This window comes from Anabrus simplex, chromosome X, assembly GCF_040414725.1.
Source record: "Anabrus simplex isolate iqAnaSimp1 chromosome X, ASM4041472v1, whole genome shotgun sequence".
Lineage (NCBI taxonomy): Eukaryota > Metazoa > Arthropoda > Insecta > Orthoptera > Tettigoniidae > Anabrus > Anabrus simplex.
The window spans coordinates 200846579-200866704 of NC_090279.1; the positions used below are offsets into that span (position 1 = coordinate 200846579).

At 41.2% G+C, this 20126-nt stretch overlaps 1 protein-coding gene across 1 annotated transcript in view; it reads right to left on the reverse strand.

The window, feature by feature from the left end:
* Nucleotides 1-20126, reverse strand: part of LOC136886095 (uncharacterized) — a 249658-nt gene that overhangs the window by 191400 nt on the left and 38132 nt on the right. The gene's annotated exons all lie outside the window — the stretch shown is intronic.

Below are 20126 nucleotides of genomic sequence, written 5' to 3' on the forward strand. Positions count from 1 at the left end.
CGCAGAATGGAACTTTGAAGTTTTGTAGGAAGTTCGATGTCTGACTAGGGAGGGGGCCTCTTGCTCCGAATAGCAGGCCTCTGACAATCCACCGATCGATAGGTATTTTATACTTAGATGAAAGGTAAGGCAAGCATGGAATATAAATAGCTTGCTTTTCTAGGTCCACATCCCGAGCCTGATCCAGGTCTCTTTCAAAGCGAATGTTGGGATCTAAGACCATCGCTTTAATGTCCTCTCTGTTGATGGCTACGATGTCCGCCCTCCGATTAGCATCATCAGTAGAGACGCAGTGAACCTCCTCGTGCACCTCCCGTCCACGCTGTCTCAAGCCTTGAGCAATCGACGTTCTTACACGGTGAGGGCGGTGGTTGCGCATTAGCTCAGTGCTCCGGCAGAATCCCAGCACATGTCCAAGGGTTTCTGTCTCGTTGTAGCCATTTTGGCGGCAACGGGTTGTGCTGAATGACCTACCGGGAACCGACCTGACTGCGGTGAGGTTGCATGTCATCTTCACTGCGTTTATGCATTCAGAAGAGGACAGCGGTGATTGGCCTCATAATCACGAATACAAACTTGTAAATCACAGTCAACAATGTAACTATAAGCACTTCAATAATACTTTAATCGTTAAACATTACTAACCTTTCTCGCTTTTCCCTAGACCTTTTCCAAGAATCCGCCTGCAGCAATCTTCTACGCCCTCCTCCTGGAGTTGCTTTAGCAACAAAAAAAGTTTCGTTCCTCATTCTTCAATAAATGATGCCAAGGAAATGGACAAAAAATCTCCTTCTCCTTACTGCACTAGGAATCCACCTACTATCAGAGTAACGCATATTGCCAACATACTCCTCTAGAATTCTCCTGTCCGAGTTAGAAAGAACGGACAACTTGTGCTTTCTCCAGTGATTAAGCCTTTTACTTTAATCAAAATCCCCGTGAATACATTCAAATTATCCTCTGACAATCATATTATTTTGTCTTCATTCGGGTCCATTAGCATACGAAAATCTGTAGTTAAGAGAAGATCGCAAGAGTTGGCTGCACTGCTAAACAAGTTATGTCATTCTTATTCCTCAATATATCTAGAATTTCTCATTGGTTGATACACATAGAGGCTTTTTGAAAGTAACTGGTGGCGGATATAGAGGATTTTGAATTTAACAGTGATTTTCAAGTAGCTCGTTCTATGTAACTTAGTGAGTTTTGAGACACCGAAGTTCACCAACCGATCGAACTCATCCTCGGAAATCTACTGCTATGCTTTTCTCAATTTCAAAAAAAAAAAAAAAAAAAAAAAAAAAGTCTTTAGGGGGTTTTGAATCTAGAGCATTCATATAGAAACATACAAAAAAACAACTGAAGCTACAGATCCAGCAGGTGTAACTCACATACTATATAGCAGCCAGAATCCTTGCGTCGTCAAAGACACAGCACTTACCTAGAAAGAAAAAAGAGAAATAGGATAGAAACATTTATTTCAGAAAACAGAAACAGTATTTTATTAAGTATCTAACAGATAATCAGTTTTAAGGTATGTTCATAATATAGCTATAATTAAAATTAAACAATAATTTTAATTAGGTCTTTCCTTCCTACAGTAAGGAGTGCTTCTACAGACGGCATGGATTGTCTTAGACCAAGAATTTTAAGGGTGCCTGGACACGAAAAAGTTTAAATATATCGCATTAATTGTATTCTTTGGACTATGAGGAGAAATCCGACTATATAGGTCTCAACAGAATATCTAATTTAGCAAAATTATTCAAGCCAATTCAATATTTTAATAAAATAATTGTAAATCTAGGTCAATCACATAAATGTTAAATCTAACGATCTTAAATAATAATAATAATAATAATAATAATAATAATAATAATAATAATAATAATAATAATAATAATAATAATAATAATATGATGATGATGATGATGCCCTATATTCTCAAATGAAAAAATTAATTTCATGCTTCGAATATTTCGAATCACTTGTCGTGACTAATTTTTATTGTTAATTAAATAAACAGCAAATATAGTACGTGACTACCGTACAGTCTTTCACAAAGAATCTTAATTTCTCTGCATAACATGAAAATCCGCAGTCCGACTCGTTGGCTGAATGGTCAGCGTACTGGCCTTCGGTTCAGAGGGTCCCGGGTTCGATTCCCGGCCGGGTCGGGGATTTTAATCGCTTCTGATTAATTCTTCTGGCTCGGGGACTGGGTGTATATGTCCGTCCCAACACTCTCCTCATCATATTCAGACAACATACTACACTACCAACCACCACAGAAACACGCAATAGTGCTTACATCCCTCCATAGAGGGTTGGCGTCAGGAAGGGCATCCGGCCGTAAAACAGGGCCAAATCCACATGTGCGACTCAGTTCGCACCCGCGACCCCACAGGTGTGGGAAAAGCGGCAGGAAAAGAAGAAAAAAAAGAACATGAAAATCCGCAGCCTGTTTCCAGTCATTCGATCGGGTCGGGGATGAAATGAATGCAGCCCCCATATAGCGGCAAGGGTAGGAATTGTGCCGGCTGCCGAAGCCTGTCGCACTCCTCTGGGGCAATAATTAATGAATGACAGATGAAATGAAATGATATTGGAGAGTGTTGCTGGAATGAAAGATGACAAGGAAAAACCACAGAACCCGGAGAAAAACCTCTCCCGCCTCCGCTTTGTCCAGCATAAATCTCACGTCGAGTGACCGGGATTTGAACAACGGAACCCAGCGGTGAGGGGCTGGCGCGCTGCTACCTGAGCCACGGAAGCTCTCTCTGCTTAATATATATTAAGCTGAATTTTTCAATCTGGAACATGACTTAATATTCTTTCTGCAATTTAAATATTCACATCGGAAATATTCACGTCGGATTTCTTTTTTCAATTCTGCCATAATTTGACATACATTTCTCTTCTTTTCTTTTTCCCTGTCATCTTTCATTCCAGCGTCACTCTCCAATATCATTTCATTTCATCTGTCAGTCATTAATCAATGCCCCAGAGGAGCGCGGCAGGCTTCGGCAGCCGGCACAATTCTCATCCTCGCCGCTGGTTGAGGTCTTCATTTATTCCATTCCTGATCCGGTTGGAACTGGAAACATGCTGTGAATTTTCATTTTCAACAATATTACTCCATAATCTTATCTGGGGTACAGTAAAGTGAATGAATTTATGCAATTTTATTCTCTGCTGTTAAACTGTAATCTACGCCGGTAGCTTATATCACATACAGAATCAATGCAACAGCTCAAACAATACGTTATAAACGCTATGCAGTATTGCCGCAGGGGGCGCTGTTTAAGACGGCCTTGAAATAAAAGTAATTTAAATGCTTTTTGTGACTCTATACGAGGGCCTTGCTTTTAAATGAAACGATATCTCATTATCGTTTACTCCGTGATGGTGAGACACATCGGTACTATCGGGAACTCAGCGAGAACTTTGCTAAGATATGACCTGTCCGCCATGTTGTTTTGTTTCTATGGACACGTGGGAAGCCCATTGGGCGTGACCTCCAGTTAGGTAACGGCCTTTGTTCAATGACTCATGACGTTTCAACCAGATTACAATTCAGGGGGCACTGATTTAAAACGGCAAATTGCTATCTGGCAACCTAACATGAGTTCTGTGCATTTTAAAGTAGTTTGACGAACTAGTCAGGTTAACATCCAACATGATATTGCGTCTCAAATGGGGTTTCCGTGGGATGCAACACGCAGGGGAGAAGATGAAGATATATGTAAATGTCTCCGCTACACGGAAGAGCATATAATAATGGATAATGGGGCTTGGAAGACGATACAGCGAGTACTGCCTGACCTTTGCTTGCAAGCTGGTACCATTTGTCAAATTCAGATTCTCGTAATTTATTTCTGAGCTTCTTGGTGACTTAGTGTTGTACTCGCCGTTTGCGTATTGATGTTGAAAACAGCTCTTAGTTAAATTCTGAGTGTTCTATAGCTCTATCAACCTAAAAAATAATCGAAAATCACTTCCCCCCTGAATGCAGTTCCGGATAAAAAAGCCTAAAATCGTTTCTTTCTTTGCTCCTTTTCTTTTTTATTCAAATCCTAGCCAAACTGATTTATTTACATAACTCTTTCTGTAATGTGTTCCTTAGTTCATTACCTTGAGGCGTTTTTTTTTTTCTTTTTCTGAAAAATGTCCACACTGAATGTAGTTATAAAGGCCTAAGTGAAACTCTGCATTGACTCACATTAGCGCTCGTAGTGGCAGAAAAAGGTAAACTGCTAATTTAATCGACGGGATAACGATGATTAAAAAAGTATTGTAATTTTTTGGAATATATAAAGAATATATTCTCATACTTTATTATACTTTATTTGCCTAAAATTCGTAGCTCATATCCCTAGGATTTTTTCAACATTGTGTTGCTTGCCTGAAGGACTATAACTACGGATTTTTCATATCCTGAGTTTTATAATTTACATTCAGCTCAGTTAAGTAACTTATATGTTAATTGCTTCGTCTATAGGTTTCAATATATTGGTTCCTCTCCCGTTTCAGAATGTTGCAGCTGTTTCTATGCTGAAGCAGGGCCTCCCAGCTTGCCCTAAGAGAAACCTAACACTTTACATAGTTTATCTCGGATATTTTGAGACTCATTAGCGTATTTGTTTCGGCCTCATATTTTGGGGGACATTAAGATACAGTTTGCTGTGAATTCCTTGTTCGGATATTCCTGACGCCCTCACTGCACCGGAATGTATTTACAGTTGAAGAAACTTGGCCGACAGTAAGAGAAAAGAGCATTGTATTCTATACTCATGGTATATCAGAAGGAGAATAAAAAACTGCGTAAAATTCAACTTGAATGCCACCTTAGGAACACAATGTATTCGATCAGTTCCAGAGTTTCGAAATAACCTCTCATGTAGGCCTACCACATGCTTCAGTGCATTTTCTGCATCGGTCATTGACTTCTCCTTCCTTGACGATATAATATAAGATGCCCTGGTCTTGTATTACTGTAAGAAATCCTTCAGTCTCGGTGAGTAGCGGCGCATGATCCAAGTCGGTTCGCTCTAGCTTAAAGATCAAATGATCATCGCAGTGTTCAAGGCCCTCTGCGATCGCTGAGCATACCGTCACTGGACCTGGCGTTACTGCAGCGTGCTATTATTAAAAAAAAAAAGGTGTTAAATTCCACTTTGGGAAAATCAAACGATCACACTGTATATATGTCTCTCAATAAATAACGATTTATGAATGTGCGTCTAATGAATCCTTTTAGAGAGATATCTGTATGGAATTTTGAGTGGACAAGTGAAGGATTCAGTGCATTGAAAGGGGGGAACTGACTGAGGGCCAATGAGACCACCACGAATGAAATAATCTGTTCTTTAGATTATGATGAGATGAGGCCATCTATATGTCTATCAGTCATCAATACTTCACATCACAATGTGTAAGATCACATCAACCATCTGTACTCTAACGCCACTCTTTGATAATATGTCTCTCAGTCATGGCCATCCATCAATACTTCACATCACAGCCTGCACGGTTGCTAGGTAACATCACGTCTCACATTTTGTATCGTGAATTTCGTGACACAAATTTTCAAATGGCCCCAAGCCATTAGACATATTTATGTAAAAATACGGTAACTGTACAGTTGTGGTTTTACAACGTCTTTATTTCATTAGCTGCATGTTGTTTATTTGAAGACTGCTGTGTTCATGACCAACCCAAAAACGAAGAGCCTTTTCGAAACCTAACCAATAACAAATGGCGGCCACACCCAATATTGCTTAACTCTACAAGTTTTAGCTATATCTTCCAGAATGCAAGACCATTTAGCAATGCTGCACGGGCGTATTTTTCAAAACATTTTGTTAATAATAATGTTATTTGCTTTACGTCCCACTATCTACTCTTTTACGGTCTTCGGAGACGCCGAGGTGCCGGAATTTAGTCCCGCAGGAGTTATTTTTACGTGCCAGTAAATCTACCGACACGAGGCTCACGTATTTGAGCACCTTCAAATACCACCGGACTGAGCCAGGATCGAACCTGCCAAGTAAGGGTCAGAAGGCCAGCGCCTCAACCGTCTGAGCCACTCAGCCCGGCAAACATTTTGTTAAAGTTATAAATATCATATTGCATTATCATGGTCATGAGAAAGAACTATACGGTAGGCCTACTACTTACGTATTTATATTGTCCCGTTCCCTGTTATCGCAATCCTAAAACCATAGTATAGTGCTTATAACTGCCTAGCCTATTCGTTTCGTTTATGCTTAAAACAGAATCGTTTAGGCAGTTTTCCCCTTCTTGTCGTATTTGCATAGCTCTAATGTGCATCAATTGCTACGTCTATGGAATTCTAGATGCGATCACAAAGCTTGAGACAAGAAAGAACCCTTTAGTAAAAATTCTCGATACAGTTTAGTAGATTTCTTAGATGAAGAACCATGTAGCATAAGACAACCGGTGAGTGGAAAACCATATTTCAGTGATTGGTAGTATTTTAGAGTGTGAATTGGAAACTCCGGCACAAGTAATAATTCTTCAACCGCATGGAAACAAGTTTCTAGAAGCTCCCTGGGTGGCCATATGCCTGAAGATGTCAGATATATATGGTAGGACACCTTGGGTGGCGGTTTGAATCCTATCAGTCGAAAAAAGAACAATCACGATCATAATGTTGGCCGTACGTAAGGGTAGGAGAGATGGGGGTACACAATATTTCTAATCACCAGATTGCATGTTCATACGAAGGGAGGGCATATGATGCTGTTGTTGGTAACACGTCCGTCGGATGGGAAAGTGAAGCCTTGAGTACACCCCTGTTGCTCTTCGACAGGAGTAGGCTATGTGCCAGCACCGGTTTTCATCCTCTCCACCGAGCTCGATAGCTGCAGTCGCTTAAGTGCGGCCAGCATCCAGTATTCGTGGGATAGTAGGTTCGAACCAGACTGTCGGCAGCCCTGAAGATGGTTTTCCGTGGTTTCCCATTTTCACACCAGGCTGGGGCTGTACCTTAAGTAAGGCCACGGCCGATTCCTTCCAACGCCTAGGCCTATCCTATCCCATCGTCGTCATAAGACCTATCTGCGTCGGTGCGACGTGAAGCCCCTAGCAAAAAAAAAAAAAAAAAAAAAAAAGGTTTACTGCCGTTTGTTTAAGCATGGACTTTTGAATTTTACACCCTTTCTAAGTGCATATTCCTTAAATTTTGGTGCATTTTTGCTTGCCAATACTGTACCTATAAATCGGTGTCCTGTTGATGAGTACAAGATATTGTTCATGAGCAAACTCACAACGCAGATCGGACAGAAACAGTTTATCTTTTTTGTTAGTAGACCTTACGTGACCATGTAAATTCCAATGTCTCCTGTGCAGAACAAGTTAGCGTTCTGTGGTGCAGTCGGCCTTGGTTAGACATGGCCCCCTGCAGAGCCCCACGGATGTTACCTGTTATTGTCGGTAGCAACACCATACATTCCTCCAAGGAGGAGGGGAAACAGACATTCCTCCATGCACAGGGTACCTCCACCCAGCATATCCGCTACTCTGACCCAACGATTCAACACTGAAAAAAAACGTCAGGTCACTTGGCGTGAAAACGACTCGCTGGAGGTACAATAGACCTACTGCAAACAATATCTCAATTTCATCCTTCAAAGTTCGCCCGACTGCAACGTGAAGTAAGCTTCCTTGTTGGAACAGCGGATCGCGAGTTCAAATCCAACACAGGTAGAAGGGTGGAAGAGTTCCTTCAGCATTTCATGCCACACGATGTTGGCAATAAAAAGATCTCTGTTTACCCAACAAAACTAATGAAACCTTAGGCACAAAACTCCGAAAACAATTCTCACTTCTCTATCACACAGTAGAGTAAAATGCACTGTTGAAATTGACACGGGGACAGTCTAAAATGTATCAAATGAAAATGTCTGCACGACAGTAGCTAAGACACTATGATTATTACTTTTAGTAGTAGTTTTTGGATGTTTAGGACCCAAATATGCTCTTAAAAACAACTAAAAATAACCTCAAAATACGTGTACTTCTTATGAATAATTTAATAAATACTAGTACTTTATATCAATAATTTACTAAGCAATAGTACTGTTTAGGAATAATTTATTAAGTACTAGTATTTTATGAATAATTTGACAAATACTAGTACTTTTCGGGATAATTTAATAAATACTAGCATTTTATGAATAACTTATGTAAATACTTGTACTTCTATGAATAATTTACTAAATACTAGTGCATTTAAGAATAATTTATTGAATAGTAGTATTTTATGGTAAAAATGTATAAATACTTGTACTTTTCTGGGGTCCGTCTCTGTAGTGTAGTGGTTAGTGTGATTAGCTGCCACCCCCGGAGGCCCGGGTTCGATTCCCGGCTCTGCCACGAAATTTGAGAAGTGGTACGAGGGCTGGAACGGGGTCCACTCAGCCTCGGGAGGTGAACTGCGTAGAGGGGGGTTCGATTCCCTCCTCAGCCATCCTGAAAGTGGTTTTCCGTGGTTTCCCACTTCTCCTCCAGGCAAATGCCGGGATGATACCTAACTTAAGGCCACGGCCGCTTCCTTCCCTCTTCCTTGTCTATCCCTTCCAAACTTCCCATCCCCCCACAAGACCCCTGTTCAGCATAGCAGGTGAGGGCGCCTGGGCGAGGAACTGGTCATCCTCCCCAGTTGTATCCCCAGACCCAGAGCCTGAAGCTCCAGGACACCGCCCTTCAGGCGGTAGATGTATCCCTGGCTGAGTCCGAGGGAAAAATCGACCCTGGGGGGTAAACAGATTACGAACGAAGCAACGAACTTTTTATGAGTAATTTATTAAATACTTTTATGAATAATTTATAACTGCTTGTACTTTTAAGGAATAATTTACTAAATTCTAACACTAGCACTTTTAGGAATATATAATTTAATAATTACTAGGCTAATATTTTTTAGACATATTTTACTAAATAATAGTATTTTTAGGAATAATTCAGTAAATACCAGTATATTTTAGCAATAATTTACTAAATAGTACTAGTATGTGGAAAAAGAAAATTAAGAAATCAAAACAGTTACGGAGGATAAGATGGGTAAGGGGCCTGCTTGTCCTAGAATAATGAATATAATTACTACTAGGTTAAAAATAATAAAATGTAGTAATATATAAATATATATAAATAAATATATAAATTGTTGTATTATCGTGTCATTATCGTCTATTCTGAATACAGCCGTTAAGAGTTGTTAGTGGTGAGATACTCCGAAGACTTGTGACACAAAAGAAAGTATTCAATAGTCTAAGGAAAGGTAAAATGCATTTTATCCAGACAATATAGCATTGTTAACGTCTAGGACAAAATAAATTATATTTAGAAATTGATGTCAGTAGGTAAGAAATTCAACATAATTGAATGTCAGATTGGTGATACGAAGCTAGAACAGGTCGATAATTTCAAGTATTTAGCTTGTGTGTTTTCCCAGGATGGTAATATAGTAAGTGAGATTGAATCAAGGTGCAGTAAAGCTAATGCAGTGAGTTCGCAGTTGCGATCAGCAGTATTCTCTAAGAAGGAAGTCAGCTCCCGGACAAAGCTATCCTTACATCGGTCTGTTTTCAGACCAACTTTGCTTTACGGGAGCGAAAGCTGGGAGAACTGAGGATATCTTATTCATAAGTTAGAAGTAACAGACATGAAAGTAGCAAGAATGATTGCTGGTAGAAACAGGTGGGAATAATGGCAGGAGGGTACTCGGAATGAGGAGATAAAGGATAATTGAGGAATGTACTCGATGGATGAAGCTGTACGCATAAACCGGCTTCGGTGGTGGGGTCATGTGAGGCGAATGGAGGAGGATAGGTTACCTAGGAGATTAATGGACTCTGCTATGGAGGGTAAGAGAAGTAGAGGTAGACCAAGACGACGATGGTTAGACTCGGTTTCTAACGATTTAAAGATAATAGGTATAGAACTAAATGAGGCCACAACACTAGTTGCAAATCGAGGATTGTGGCGAAGTTTAGTAAATTCACAGAGGCTTGCAGACTGAACGCTGAAAGGCATAACAGTCTATAATGATGATGTATGTATGTAGAGTAGTAATGATCAAAAGTCCACCTCTGTGGTGTAGTGGTTAGTGTGATTAGCTCCCGCCCCCTGAGGCCCGGGTTCGATTCCCGGCTCTGCCACGAAATTTGAAAAGTGGTACGAGGGCTGGAACGGAGTCCACACAGCCTTGGGAGGTCAACTGATTAGAGGTGGGTTCGGTTCCCCCCCCACCTCAGCCATCCTCGAAGTGGTTTTCCGTGGTTTCCCCACTTCTCCTCCAGGCAAATGCCGGGATGGTACCTAACTGAAGGCCACGGCCTCTTCCTTCCCTCTTCCTTGTCTATCCCTTCCAATCTTCCCATCTCCTCAAGGCCCCTGTTCAGCATAGCAAGTGAGGCTGCCTGGGCGAGGTACTGGTCATCCTCCCCAGTTGTATCCCCAGACCCAGAGTCTGAAGTTCCAGAACACTGCCCTTGAGGCGGTAGAGATGGGATCCCTTGGTGAGTCCGAGGGAAAAACCGACCCTGGAGGGTAAACAGATGAAGTAGAATCAAATAATTACAAGAAGTGAATGTATCGAATTTAATGAATTGCAATAAAACAATGCTCACCCGCTAGTTTCAGGCCATCGGGAACTAGGAGATGGGAGTACTCTATTCTATTCTACTCTATTAGTTTGTGGATGTTTAGGACCCAAATATGCTCTTGAAAATAAATAAAAATGACCCAAAAATGGAAAATATGGCCAAACATATGTACTTCCAAAGAGTGACTTTTACCACTAGTTCTTCTTCTTCTTTCGAATGGGCCACCTGAGGATCAAGCTGTTCAACTCTTCCGCTTAGAGAGGGACTTGGTGTTTGCCCAGGACTCGCGCACTCTCCGGCTATGTTTCTCCCTTCTTTCCTTTGTACAGAGGGCGCTTGTTTTCTTACATGACGGTCTGTCCTGAAACCTCTTTCTTCATCATCATCATCATCTGTTTACCCTCCAGGTTCGATTTTTCCCTCGGACTCAGCGAGGGATCCCACCTCTACCGCCTCAAGGGCAGTGTCCTGGAGCTTCAGACTCTTGGTTGGGGGATACAACTGGGGAGAATGACCAGTACCTCGCCCAGGCGGCCTCACCTGCTATGCTGAACAGGGGCCTTGTGGAAGGATGGGAAGAGTGGAAGGGATAGGCAAGGAAGAGGGAAGGAAGCGGCCATGGCCTTAAGTTAGGTACCATACCGGCATTCGTCTGGAGGAGAAGTGGGAAACCACGTTAAACCACTTCCAGGATGGCTGAGGTGGGAATCGAACCCACCTCTACTCAGTTGACCTCCCGAGGCTGAGTGGACCCCGTGCCAGCCCTCGTAGCACTTTTCGAATTTGGTGGCAGAGCCGGGAATCGAACCCGGACCTCCGGGGGTGGCAGCTAATCACGCTAACCACTACACCACAGAGGCGGACTGAAACCTCTTTTGTTTGATTATTCTTCTGAGAGGTGCTCGGTTTCTGATGTCATTTTCACTTACTCCCAGTTCCTGTATGCCTTTCTTCACTTCTCTTAGACATGGTGTCCCTATTTTCCAGTAGTTGAGAAGCCGGCAGGTCATTCTAGTGACATGTCCACTGAAAGTCAGACGCCTCTTCCTGGCTTTGTCTCTATAATTGTATAGCTCCTGGTTTGGTCGCCTTCTGTACTCGCCATATACTTTGATCGGACCTACCTCTCCTGGACCTCCAATTTGTCCAACAATCCTTTCCTGTCCAGCATCAAGCATTCTGTGGCGGATAACTGCCTGGTAGTGCCTCAATTTGGTGTTACGAGAGAGAAATTTCTTGTTATAAATGTTCTTGAAAAGTGCTTGAGTTATGTGTGAATTTGTATATGATGATGCTGGATTTAGAATGTTAAACTATACAGGGTGAAGCGAAATTCGCACACTCGGGCGTCGCAGCGCGACTCCTCACATGCCAGCAATAAAAAATTTCTCTCACAAACTTTCGTCCTGCGAGTATATCCGACAGAAAAACGACGTTGAAGAGTAGAAATCTGGCAACACTGTAACCACATGTAGGGTGATAACCTCTGTCAGTAGATAGTAGTTGTGCTGTACAGTTGGTGCAGTGGGTAGCGTTTTGGGTTGTCACGCAGGAGGTCGAGTGGTCGATCCTGGTTTGAGGCGTATGTTTTTTATTTCGTAAATGTAGTCCAGGTGGTATGGTATCTGGCATCTTAATCGTTAACAGCGATTGCAGCGGGTCCTCTAGAAACCATTCACACTTACATACTGCGATCCTAGAAATGGATGAACATTCGTTTTCATTGGTCAGCTGTGAAAGACGCCCTTTCCACGTCGTGGGCGTGAATTTGTTCGCACCTCTTCATCTACTAGATGCGTTAGAACGTGTTCAGCGTTACTAAATTTTGTAAATGTAGGATACATGTGACCTAAGAAACGGTGTCTTACTGTATGACAGTATGTAATGTCCGATGGAAATTAGCAAATAAAAAAACCAGGATCGAACCCTCGACCTCCTGCATGCTAACCCAAAATCTATCCACAACACCAACAGCACAGCACGCCTATTACGTGCTGACAGAGGTAGTTGCCCTATATGTTGTTACAGTGTTGCCAGATTGCCACTCTTCAACGTCCTTTTCCTGCCGGATATACTCGCAGGACGATCTTTTGTGAGACATTTTTTTATTGCTGGCATGTGAGGAGTCGCGCTGCGACGCCCGAGTGCGCGAATTTCGCTTCACCCTGTATAGTAGTATTTCTTGTATCTTCTTTCCATGGAATCGCTTGTTGTTGTTGGTTCATTATGTTTTACCTGTACTACTGTAAGTGATCATCGCCTCCGGATTATTTCCCAATTGCGATGTATTTGTTAATAATAATAATAATAATAATAATAATAATAATAAATATGCTAACTCTAGTTTAGAGTGAATGAATGGGTGGCTATATTTCTAGAAAATAGATCTCAGAGAATTAGAGTAGGCGAAGCTTTATCTGACCCTGTAATAATTAACCAATGAAGGTTAAAATCCCCGACCCGGTCGGGAATCGAACCCGAGACCCTTTGAACCGAAAGCCAGTACGCTGACCATTCAGCCAACGAGTCGGACGTGGAGGTGTGACGATGTGTTATGACTTAATAGCGGCTAGATTTATTAACCTGGCACTTGTACATGCGGGAGGAGGAGAGGCTGGTCACCGTACGCTGTCCTGAGAATGGTTTTCTGCGGGTTTGTCAAGTACAAAGGTAAATCCCCGGGAAGTTCCTTTCATAGGCCAACTGGTTTGAGAGACGGCGTTACCGTTTAGAGGGCCTGCCTTCGTAACACCACTGTCATAAAAGGTGACTGAATACCACTACTTAAGGAGAACTTCAATGTCAACGCGGGAAAGATGAGGTCATTTTGAGTGAGAATTTCTAAATAAAGACAACAATAGCAAGACATGCTTTATCTCTTCAGAGGGCTTTGTCTTCGATCACTCACAGAAACATAAAAGCATTGTCTGTTTTATGGACAGATCTTCTTGGCGATGGTTAAAAGGCGGCAGTTACTGTGAGAGACTAACATGTAGGACAGTAGTATTACACCTGAGGAAAGGAAAGAAATCTCAAGTGACCGAGCGAGTTGGCTGTGTGGTTAGGGTCACAGAGCTATCAGCTTGCATTCGGGTTCGAACACCACAGTCGGCTCTCCTGAAGATGGCTTTCCATACTTTACCATTTTCATACCTTGCCACGATCGCTTCCTGCCCACCCCAAGTCTTTTCATTGTCGCCATGAGACCTATCTGTGTCGGTGAGACGTAAAGCCACAACAACAACAAAATGTGCTTGTCACTTATATTTCAACACGGACGTTCCGGAAAGTCGTTCCGGTGCGTTTCGCCAGGAAAAAAAACCCCTGAATGCATGCAGACACACCGAGACAGACGAAACATACATCTTATTTGCAATGATGAACGAATATGTAATAGAAATAATAATAATAATAATAATGAAGGCAACCAGTCTAAGGGAGAAAACCCTAAATAAACCTACCGGAGCTCACAACCTCGGCAGTAACTCGATTAAGGGGTTTAACCTCTGGTCTCCTAAGACGGAAAACCAACAGGTTTAAGTACTTGGGAGAATGGTTGGAATCTAATGTCACTGAAGGAACAGCTTTGTCAACTCGAGTTAACAGACTTGAAATGGCCCACCAACTGACGAAGAATACCTATAATAAAAAGTGTCTCTCTCGTAATACTAAGATGAAGCACTACCGGACAGTCATCCGCCCTGAAGCCTTATATGCTTCAGGATGTTTAACGGGAAGGGACTTATGGAAAAACTTGAAATCCGGGAAAGAAAGATAATGAGGAAGATACTGGGGCCACTCAAGGAAGGTGATAGAAGACTGCCTTACCAAGAGCTCTACAAGTACTGTGAAAGAATAACGAATGTAGCAAGGAAGAGACGCCTAGAATTCAATGGGCACATCTATAGGATGCATCCGACCAGGTTGACGGACCGGATTCTCAGCTACTGGCAAAATAGGAAGACCAAGTCACCATGGTTGATGGAAGTGGATAAAGATCTACAGGAACTGGGAATAACAGAAGGAAACTTAAAGAATCGGACAACACTCACGAAAATACTTAAACATAAGGAGTTCCAGGACAGACTACCAACGAAGAAGATTGGCGCCATTTGGACAAAGGAGAGGAAGGAGCAACACAGCCTAATGCGCAACTACTGGGCAAACATCAAAGCCCATTCCAAAATGTAATAGTTGAATGTCGTGGTCCTTAGCTGGCCTATACGAAACAAGAAGAAGAAGAATATCCGCCTTTGTGATTTAGTCGCCCGGAGGTCAGGTTCGATTCCCGGCTCTACGACGAAATTTGAACAGTAGTACGAGGGCTGGAACGGGGTCAACTCATCCTCGGGAGGTCAACAGAGTAGAGGGGGGTTCCATTCCCTCCTCAGCCATCCTCGAAGTGGTTTTCCCCACTTCTCCTCCAGGAAAATGCTGGGATGGTACCTAACTTAAGGCTATCCCTTGCCTATCCCTTCCAATGTTCTCATCCCCCCCTCAAAGCCCCTGTTCAACATAGCAGGTAAGGCCACCTGGGCGATGTACTGGTCCTCCTCTCAGTTGTATCCCCTGACACAAAGTCTCACACTCCGTGAGACTGCCATTGAGGCAGTAGAGGTGTGATCCCTCACTGAGACCGAGGGAAAAACCAACACTGGAGGGTAAATGGATTAAAAAATGATAATATAACACAGTAGCTAAGGAAATTGGACTTGACAAGTGGAAAGCAACTGTTCTGATATGAGGGAAGCTTGATACAGCAGAGGTTTTTCACCAAGGCCTAGAAAAACTCGTAGAGTGCTTCGATGAAGGGGAGATATCCATATAATGAAGTTTTCCTCAGCTTCGTGGTATCGGTCATACTCACATTTAGTGATGGGATAATCGAATACAATATAATCGATTATTCGATTATTCCATTTGATTACATTAATCGATTATATTTCCCATTCGATTATTCATTCGGATGGATGAGGCAATTGAATAGTGAATGCTTTCGAAATAATGGAGTGAAAAGTGATGTTTAGAGCCCGGATTTTTATGCATTAATAGGTTAGAATGCAAAGTTTCTGAAGAGATAAGCAAGTATAGTCTACCTTCACAACGATTATGCTATGGGGTTTGCATAAATATTAGGGGTGTGGCCCATCAGAACTCTTGTAATTTATGTTACTCTTGCTACATTATGGAAGAGCGGGTGGCCGACACTTCCTATTAACCAAATTTAGTTTGCAATCTAACCTGTTACGGGATGAAAATCCGGGCGTTGGTGATGTTATTAAGATAGTTAATTCACTCATTTAGTTTCAACTTTGAAGATACGTTTGGGAAAAGGCGTATTTCTATTTTTCATAAGAGTTCATCTATTTGCTTATTTCAATCCATTATCCATCCGACACACTTAAACAGAAAAATTGATTCATGACGCATCCGATTATTCTGTGCGATACAACTGAATGATATTTGAAACTCATTTGATTATTTAAATAATCGGATATAGATGAATCGATTATTAAATAATGTTAAATCATTACTCAGATTTAGAACAACCTTCAGAAAAATGTCAGTGTTCGTGTGGAAGCTATTTTGAAGGCATTTCTAGATGCCGGCAAGAAGAAGCTTTGCCTGTCCATACGTATTCCTCTGGAATTGTGAAATGGTCTATAGGACAGGTCTGGAATCAAAAACATTCGAATTTCAAATCAAAATCGTTCGAATTAAGCAAGTTGTGCTGCACTTCGAGGACTAGCTGTAGATTTGAACAGCTTGTGACGTAGCACTTGTTTTTCTAACGAGCGAGTGTTGTGTCACCAGTGTCTCTCCTCGCTCTATTAGCATGCCAAAGTGGTTGTGTGACCCTGCTGTTGGAGCAAAGACCTTCACAGGTGCGGTCAGTGCATAACGTTCAATCTAATAAGTTGGCTTCTTCCACTGAAGATAACTGTAGCGGCGATACTGTCTTAACGCTGTTTCGTTCCTCATTCCATAGCGTTCCTGTGATATCGTTCTCTACACATTCGAGTGCGCTGTCTTTCCAGGCCACCGTTGTCAAAAAACGGTAGTAGTTGTGCCTGTTCTTCTACCTACGTCACTTTACTTCTTAATCTTGAAAATATTTCTTATCAGACTACATAAACAGTAAAATTAAGCAATTTCCTAAATTATGCTGAAAGTTGAAGGGCTAAAGCACCCAGAAAGGTTTCAAACTGTGAGTCATGGATAATTCTATAACAATTTTTAAAAAATTTCGAAAATGAATTCCGGCCTAAATGGAGTTCCGGAAAAAAATCATTCTAAATCGCCTATTTCTTTAAACAATCAATTAATCAATCAATCAATCAATCAATCAATCAATCAATCAATCAATCAATCAATCAATCAATCAATCAATCAATCAATCAATCACTACTGATCTGCATTTAGGACAGTCGGCCAGGTGGTAGATTCCCTATCTGCTGTTTTTCTAACCTTTTCTTAAATGATTGCAAAGAAATTGGAAATTTACTAAACATTTCCCTTGGTAAGTTATTCCAATCCCTAACTCCCCTCCCTATAAACGAATATCTTCCCCAATTTGTCCTCTTGAATTCCAAATTTACCTTCATATTGTGATATTTCCTACTTTTAAATACACCAATCAAACTTATTGGTCTACTGATCTCCCCCCCATGCCATCTCTCCACTGACAGCTCGGAACATACAACTTAGTCGAGCAGCTCGTCTCCTTTCTCCCAAGTCTTCCCAGCCCAGACTTTGCAACATTTTTGTAACGCTACTCTTTTTGTCGGAAATCTCCCAGAACAAATCGAGCTGCTTTTCTTTGGATTTTTTTCCAGTTCTTGAATCAAGTAATCCTGGTGAGGGTCCCATACACTGGGACCATACTCTAGTTCGGGTCTTAACACAGACTTATACGCCCTCTACTTTACACTCTTACTACAACCCCTAAATACCCTCATAACCATGTGCAGAGATCTGTACCCTTTATTAACAATCATATTTATGTGATTACCACAATGGAGGTTTTTTCTTATATTAACACCTAGGTACTTACAATGATCCCCAAAAGGAACTTTCACCCCATCAACGCAGTAATTAAAACTGAGAGGACTTTTCCTATTTGTGAAACTCACAACCTGACTTTTAACCCCGTTTATCATCATACCATTGCCCATCGTCGGTCTCACAACACTATCGAGGTCACCCTGCAGCCGCTCACAATCTTGTAACTTATTTATTACTCTGCACAGAATAACATCATCTGCAAACAGCCTTATCTCTGATTCCACTTCTTTACACATATCATTGATATATATAAGAAAACATAAAGGTCTAATTATACTGCCTTAAGGAATTCTCCTCTTAATTATTACAGGGTCAGATAAAGCTTCGCCTACTCTAATTCTCTGAGTTCTATTTTCTAGAAATATAGCAACCCATTCAGTCACTCTTTTTTTCTAGTCCAAGGATTTTTCGGATGATTTTCCTTTCAGCTTTCTTGATATTTTCTAGATCCCCTTAATAATTGAGATTTAAGGTCTCACTGACCTGGATTGTTTCAGGTTTGGCGCCCGTCGTGTAACGCTGAATTGTTGTGTTAATGCCGATGCATTTTTTGTTGTAGTTGTTCGCAGTTTTCCCATATACTGAATATATATTCCGTTGCTTACGGAAAATCATGAAAAAACTACAGCACCTATGATGGTGCATCGATTTGTTATTAACTTAAGAAGTGTGCAGAAATGCTAACAACTGTAATATTTGTTTAAAAAATATAAACAATTAAGAAATTACACTGTTGAGTCAAATATTAATCACTGAATAATCACCACATCCCCTACATCCCTTAATGTAAGAAGTGTAAATTCCCCACGATGGTTGCCCTTATATCATAGGTACTCACAATGAAAGGATTAGAAAAGATTCTACCTCTATGGAAGTGAAACGGAGGCTTGGGCTGGGAAGACTTGAGAACAAAGAGACGAGCTGCTCGACTAAGCGGTAAGTACAAAAGATCGCAGTAATAGGATAAAGCTCGAGTTCAAGGGGACAAACTGGGACAAACGATTGTTTATAGGACTACGAATTAGGAACTGGAATACCTTCGAAAATGTCGAAATTCTCTGAAATAGTGCTTTCGTCCAGAGTGATAATTGCTTTACTGATTTACTGCTTGCCGATTACAGAGATAAGTTTTAATAAGGTTATAGTGGAAAGGATATACCGTTTTCTACTTAACAATTTGATATACCTGTATAATTTTAACAAGCATAACAAGCCTGTCAAAGACAACGTGTTTCATGAGATTACAAACGTATAGTTCAACAAGGTACATTACGCGAGCAATGTGTTATTGATCAAATTTCTGTTTTTACTTGGACATTTGAATAACAAGTGGTTTTGATGAACTGATAGATACTCGCAAAAAGATTTTAACTGCAACTGTAAAACTGACGCGTGATGATTTGGGTATTTGTATGTAAACAGATCGGCAAGATTATATTATTATGTATTTGTTATGAGTAGAGCCCGTATTTTTATGCATTAATAGGTTAGAATGCAAACTTGCTGAAGCAAGTAACAAGTATAGTCTACCTTCACAACGATTATGGTATGGGGTTTGCATAAACAGGGGTACGGCCCACCAGAACCCCTATAATTTATGTTACATTTGCTATATTATGGAAGAGCGGGTAGCCTGCACTTCCTGTTAACCAAATTAGTTTGCAATCTAACCTGTTACTGCATAAAAATCCGGGCTTTAGTTATGAGTGTATCACTTTCATTCTAACACACAGTAAAATGAAATCTGAAGACTTTCGCACGTTCAGAGTGTAAATAATAGATCAAGAAAGGCTGATGGTACAGCTAAAGCATGTTAAAATTTTTAATTATTGTATTTATCTGGTGAAAAATAGTGTATGATGTTGAGTGTCCCTATAGGTCACCACGGCAATTTTAATTAATACGTATTTGCTCAATTTGTGTGATTTGTGTGATTTAGGCTGATGACATTTGAAAATGACGAAACCCGTACCTCTATTGAATAAGTGTTGTAGATAACATCTTATAAACCAAACCAAACCAAACCCCATGGCACTACAGCCCTTGAAGGGCCTTGGCCTACCAAGCGACCGCTGCTCAGCCCGAAGGCCTGCAGATTACGAGGTGTCGTGTGGTCAGCACGACGAATCCTCTCGGCCGTTATTCTTGGCTTTCTAGACCGGAGATAACATCTTATACAACCTGTAATTTGTATTGAAAAGGTTGAACCTTACTAAAACTTATCTCTGCGATCTCAGTTCAATACGGAAACACAATGAAGTTTACATCTTTGCTTGCCGATGAGCATAATTTTTTTTATTATATCACTTCATCGTTTCCTACTTCTCCTCCAAGCAAATGCTGGATGGTACCTAACTTAAGGCTACGGCCGGTTCCTTCCCTCTTCCTCGTCTATCCCTTCCAATCTTCCCATCCCCCCACAAGGCCCCT